Source organism: Arachis ipaensis, chromosome B1 (assembly GCF_059453495.1).
Source record: "Arachis ipaensis isolate K30076 ecotype BB chromosome B1, ASM5945349v1, whole genome shotgun sequence".
Taxonomy (NCBI): Eukaryota; Viridiplantae; Streptophyta; class Magnoliopsida; order Fabales; family Fabaceae; genus Arachis; species Arachis ipaensis.
Genome location: NC_142436.1, coordinates 53,840,434 through 53,847,206, shown reverse-complemented (window position 1 = coordinate 53,847,206; position 6,773 = coordinate 53,840,434). Strand labels below are relative to the sequence as shown.

At 32.7% G+C, this 6,773-nt stretch overlaps 1 long non-coding RNA gene across 1 annotated transcript; it reads right to left on the bottom strand.

Annotated features, from left to right (window-relative positions):
- Positions 1–326: 326 nt before the first annotated feature.
- LOC107618004 (uncharacterized) lies at positions 327–5,557 on the bottom strand. Its single transcript, XR_015902725.1, has 7 exons — positions 5,377–5,557; positions 4,386–4,514; positions 2,146–2,250; positions 1,973–2,062; positions 1,497–1,685; positions 897–1,035; positions 327–682 (listed from the first exon to the last, which is right to left on the bottom strand). It is a non-coding gene; the product is annotated as an uncharacterized LOC107618004 (long non-coding RNA).
- Positions 5,558–6,773: the final 1,216 nt, after the last annotated feature.

The following is a 6,773-nucleotide window of genomic DNA, read 5'->3' as shown; positions in this document are numbered from 1 at the left end:
AATTTTTAGCGGCCATTTTCTTGGAAATTTATATAGCCACTAAAAGTAATTCTAAAATTGAGATGTTATTCATTTTTAGCGGCCATTATTATTGCTGCCAAAACCCATTTTACCAGCAATTTATATAGCCACTAAAAATAATTCTAAAATTGTAATGTTACTCACTTTTATCAACCATTACTATTATCACTAAAATCTTAAGACTTTTTTTAGTTATATTATACTCATTTTCTTATAAGTAAGGGAACTATCTTTTTTTTTAGAATCTTAATTATTTTTGCCAACAATTATTATTGTTATACATAATATAAATATACTAAAATTAATTACTACAAAATGAGATATTTCATTAAACTCAAAATATTAATATACAAATTTCTCTTGAAAAATAATGAATCATGTTAGAAATCTAAACAACAAAAAATGCTACAAGCCTATATCTATGTTACATCAATATTGCAAGAACCTAAGTCGGAATTGCTGCTGATTAGCGATGAATTGTCACTTGATGAGTCATCTTCTAAAACTCTCTTTAGGTGGTGAAACTTTGAATAGGAGTCCACTATTATCGAAGTGCCAGTAGTAGAGCTTCGAGTGGCTTGGCCTAGCCAAACGAGTCATCACTATTAGTCCGATATATATTGCAGATTGGATAAATAACACAGCCATCTCTGTAGCATACCTGCATTGGTAATAATGTCAATTTCTTGCAATAACTTACATCAACAATTTACCTTCTAAGCCAATTTTTCAATAATTTGCATTTTTAAAGAGCATGTTATGGTTACAAAAAACAAAATGTTAATGTCAATAAGACTAGCATCATTATTTTTCCATTAGAATCAATTAAAATCAAATAAACAAAACAAAATGAATACAAAGATTTTCGACCTTACCCCAAAGTTTGATGACGTTGTTCATACCACTCGAGGCCTAATGGAAGCACCGGCCATGACCACCAATACCACGGCTTCAACCACGGTGCCCCTGGGAACGTGATCACACTATTTGGTCCACAGGGTATGTGATAAACCACTATTTTATGGTTTATCTTGTGATAATTTGAGTGGCTTTTATCAAGTCTCTGCACACTTATTCATACTAATTGCATGGTTTTACATTTTCCTTCCTAATTTTGTGCTATGATTGAAAACATGCTTCTTTGGCCTTAAATGTGCTGTGTTTAATCCCCTCTTATTACCATTCAATGTCGTGATATGTGTATTAAGTGATTTCAGGGTTTATAGGGCAGGAATGACTTAGAGGATGGAAAGGAAGCATGCAAAAGTGGAAGGAATACAAGAAGTTGAAGGAATTGCTAAGCTGTCCAACCTGACCTCTTCGTACTTAACTGACCAGTATGCTCCGTCGAAGTTTAAGATCTGAATTAAAATCAACATTAACATTAACTTAGCTTCCACTAATTAAGATTTGGAGTTTTATAAAAAATTATATGAATATTTTAGTTATCTTAATTGTTGTAATAATGTGCTTACAGTAGTAAGAAGCATCCATTTGATAACCCAAAGGAAGTCTATAAATTCCATGAAGCTTGGAGCCATTTGGATTTGGAAGGAACATTGGCCTATAAAGCAACTCTAGGAATTAACTAGCTATGAAACCTTGGTCTGCACCATCTAGATTCTCTCTCCCATTTTCTAATTCATGAACCATGTCCTTGAACACTGCACTTGATGGCTGTAGATATATCAAATAATTAGAATCCGTGTCATAATCCTTCTACATACATTGAATGATTGAATCATCAAAGTTATTGACCAAGGTAAACTACAAGTGAAATAGAATGGTGCACACAACATTTAATTTGCAAGGGTACTAGATCTCTAATACTTCTGAATTTTATTTCCTAATATTCAAATTAGTTCATTAAATATCATGCTTGAGTTAACTTGGCAATTTGGTCCCTGAAATAACGTTAGTAAGCAAAAATGTCAAAATATAGAAAACTAACTTCGAGCATTTTTGCTTTGGCTTTTCTGGCAGCAATTGGTGTTCGTTTCCCCAAGTGTTCTTTTGATTTTTCTACTTCATGAGCTTTCTTCTTGAAATCAGATTTATTATTGGTTCTAGAGGGCAAAGAAGACTTATTATTAATTGGTCCTTTCTTTGTTGCTGCTGCCATACTTAGGAGATGTAGATTGAATAATTTTTCACATGACTTGTATATCTTCATATTCACCATAGGATTCCATGTCCTTATACAGATTATTAAGAATCCCTTTTCTGTGCCTGAATGGAGAAAATTTAAAGGATAAAAACTAAATCAGAAATCAATAAGTTGGAACAAAACTTTCTTGTTTTTTTTACTATTCAAGTTGTCATGTGTACAAAAAAGATTGTTAAAGTTGTCATGAGACATTCAAATTCCTGGGTACAGATTTAATGCAGAAAACGAATATGTTCTGCAGCAAGTGAAAGGTGTTCAAACTTGAAAAGCGTTTCTCCAGAGTATAGATGCTTCGCCATTTTCTCTGAGTCAACTAAGCAACTTGTGATCACTACAAACATGCAAATTTAAACAAGTCATATCATTAGTTTTCCTATGAGGCAGGTGGTGCGGAATTTATAACCACAAACTAACCGGCAAGTGCACCGGGTCGTACCAAGTAATACCTCAGGTGAGTGAGGGTCGATCCCGTGAGGATTGATGGACTAAACAACAATGGTTGATTAATTGGCTTAGTTAGACAAGCAGAAAATAGTGTTTGAGAGTTCAAAAAGTATTAAACAGAAAACAGACAAATAAATAAGTTGGGACTAAAATAGGGAGAAACAGTTAAGGCTTCAGAGTTATCTATTTTTCGGATTGACTTTTCTTACTAACTATTTTAATCATGCAAGATTTAATTCATGGCAAACTATATATGACTAGACCCTAATTCCTTAGACCTTTCTAGTCTCCTCTAACTTTTATCAACCTCTAATTCCTTGGTCAATTAATTCCAATTAGGGGGTGAAGTTTAATTCTAGTTATTATGCCACAAAAATCCTAATTACCCAAATATAAGAGGATTATATATCACGTATCCCGTTAAGTCCAGATAATTAGAAATTTAGGAGAATATGTTTTCAAGCTGTTGTTCAAGTAAAGAGCTTTTTCAAGTTATACAAGAACGCAATTAGAAAGAGGGTCATACTTCTGTTCCACCCAAATTCATAAGGTAAAGAACGAAAACAATTCTTAAATTATAAATCAGTACATAAATTAAAATAGAAAAATAATAGTATCAATCCATACAATAGACAGAGCTCCTAACCTTAACAGTAGAGGTTTAGTTGCTCATGGCAAAGAGAGAAAATAAGGATTCTAATAAAATGTATTTTGGATGAAGTGGAATCCCCCGAGAAGGGAAGTTTCTTTTCCCTTTTTATATCTAATCCTAATTAATTTAAAATCTATTTTCTAAAACTAAAATAATATATTTTCCTATTTGTAAAATAAAAATTAAAGTTTAAATCAGAATTAATAGGAATCAGCATTTTCTGCACTTCGCGCTTGTCACGCGTATGCGTTGATGGTCTTCTTTACGTGTCACGCGTACGCGTCAGGTACGCGCACGCGTCGCTCTTCGCTATTATCTCCTTTAATTCTTGTGCTGATTCCATTTCTGCAAGCTTCCTCTCCATCCTTTAAGCCATTCCTGCTCTATATGGCCTTCTTGTCTTTTTCTGCGGAAGCTCCATCAAATCTAACCAAACGCTACCTAAAATAAACAGAATTGCACAAGAATCAAAGTAGCATCCATAGTGGCTAAAAGATAATTAATTCTTAATTAAACTCAACAAATTAAATGCAAATTCACTAGGAAAAGATAGGAAAGATGCTCACGCATCAGCAGAGTATATCAATATCTTCTATCTATGAGTGACTCAAATTTAACTATGTGGATGCCTATACGGTTATAGTTTATAGAGTAAATTAACCAAATTTTTTAAGAAAATATTTTTCTTTTTCTTTAAATTTCTTTTTTTATCTATCAATCTTTACTCTTTCTCTTTTTTTTATCTATATTATACATTTTTTGACACACGATATTCATTAATTTCTTTTATAGATAACTATAATTTACTGTAGTAAGGAATTGGTTCCCAAAAAATATTTGAAGGTATTAATGAAACTCCATATAGATATACAAGTGATAAAGTGAAGCTAAGCTAGTGAAGAATACAAGATACTATATCCATGATAAACTACATCTTGCTCATTCTCTCATTCCATTTTCTTGTCAAAATTTGTCAATTACTAAAACATTCCTAAACGGATACTTCCAACTCCAACTTATCATTATACTTCCAACTCCAACTTCAACTTATCATTATAAAAAATCCAACAAATATGGAAGTATGGAATCAAGGTTACTTACTTGCAGTTGCAGAATCAGATCCTTTGTGTAGTCAATAGCCAAACCAGCTTCGAAACTTTTCAACAGCTCCAAATTTCTGGTGCTTGAAGTGGCAGCAACTCTTAAAGCCTCAAAATCTTACTTAACTAACTATTATTAATCATTGAAGGTACACATGAAATGTAACATTTTAGTGTGTAAACCTTGGAGTAACTACAAAATTATCAACTACAAAACTTCAATCAATTCATAAATCAGGAAAAGAATTTTTCAACAATGAGTAAGTCTTGGAGTAACTCGTGGTATATAATAAAAATGTGACAAAATGGTATATAATACCAATGTAATTTTCCTATACTGTTATCTCTGTGCAACATTGGATTCAAATTTAGGCATCCTCAATCTTAAATTTTCTATGTCAAATTGAATTGAATTGACACTTGCAAGATCAAATTGATTCAATAGTTAATAGTTTTGGCTTACCTTTCGGTATAAGAGTGCGAAGTCTGCAGTTAAAAAAAAAGCACAAGCTTAGAAATAGAATAAGCAACAAGGAAAACTGATTATTTAAATTGAAATCAAATATAACAGATCCTGCATCTGGAATATTCCAAAAACAAGTTATCATCCTTTTCTTCATAAATAAGACATATATACAAACATCGATGGTGCAAAAGAAGAAGATGAAGAAGAAGAAAAAAGAAAGATACATCGGAAAACTTGTGAGAAAGCACAAGCGAAGGATCAAATTCAGAAGAAACCACCATTTATTGCGGAACTAGAAAAATCAACTTCGCCAGTGGGTGAAACTGAAAAAATCATGCGAATTAAAGAACAAAAACAGAGCTAAGTTCAAATTGAAGTTGATTTTCTACGTGAATAAAAATGATAATTGAGCTAATAAATACTAGTTCTATTGTGTGTGTGGATGAATGAAGACAGAAATGAAAGCAGATTCAACTCAGATCCAGATTAGAGTAGTGAGAAGAGAGAGTGGATTGTTACTACTTACTATGATGAAGTGCCCTCTGAGAGTTGGTCGAAGATTATAGAATGAATAGATAAGGCTATTGGTGAAGGTCCCTCCAAAGGCTTCCTGGTGACGATGGCAACACTGAGCTTAGGGTTGCGATGAATGCTCCCTTCCCTCTGGATCTGTTTCTAGCACTCATTCCCTCTGATCCCATTTCTCCTCTATTGCAATTAATCAGTAATTATTAAAAAATAATTATTTTAATAAAAATAATTATTGCCATACTATTATAGCCACTAAATTTTTTTTACTAAAAAATAAATTTTCTTATATTTTAGTGGCAATAATAATAATTTCCATTATAATATATAGTATTAATGGCAAATATATAATGGCCACAAAAACATAACTAAAATAAAAAAAATAGCAGCCGTTGTATTATTGCTGCTAAAAGTTTGTTGCTAAAACTAACTATTCTTGTAGTGTAGGGAATCTCAATTGGTAGGTACAGAGATTTGGAAAGCTTAAGGAATGGTTTAAAGCTCAAAAATACTATTTTCAGCCAAAACAGGGTTCTGCATACGCGGAAGGGTGAATTTCTTCATTCTCGCGTATGCGTCCCATGTCCTTAAAAGCGGGACGTTTGGGCAGAGGCCAGGGTCTGTGTTGCGTGATACATGTTGGCATACGCACACTCCCAGTTTGATCGGTCCACGTACGCACGTCCATCCCACGTACGCAAGATCATAAAATAGTAGGGAATCCTCACGTCGCGTGGCATGTCGCGTATGCATGCACCCCTTTTTCCTAAAAAAGTTGCCAAGTCTCAGAAATCAGATTTTTGTACTAAATTTCGATCACGCATAACTTTTTATTTAAAAATCATTTTTAGTCCATTTTTTGAATGTCATAAACTTCACGGACCTAATTTTCATTCTAAAGAAGTTTCACAAAATTCAGAAGATTCGAAAGCCAAGTTATAGCTCGCCAAAATTGGTCAAAAAGTCAGTTTTTACCAAAAAGTTCAAAACATCATTCTTTCCAAAACCTCAAAACAAAATCATTTGTTCCACAACCAAAATAGCACCAAAAAAATCCAAACCATATTTCTTACACTCTCCATTCATGCTACAATATATCAACATACAATTCCTTCAATCTATTCCACAATTTCTTTCATGATACCTCACCGAATCCAATATCATTAATCAACATTTCACACTATATACACACACCACATATAATCTATCAAACCAATCAATTCATTTAACAATTTCCAACAAAATCACTAATCCTCAATCATTCATATAATTTAACTTATTCTATGGTCAAATAGCCTAAGTTTTCACATGACATTATACATTAACTATGAGAAACCAAAATCATTCCTTGACCAATTCCTACCTAAGCTCAAAACACAACAATACAAGCTTCCA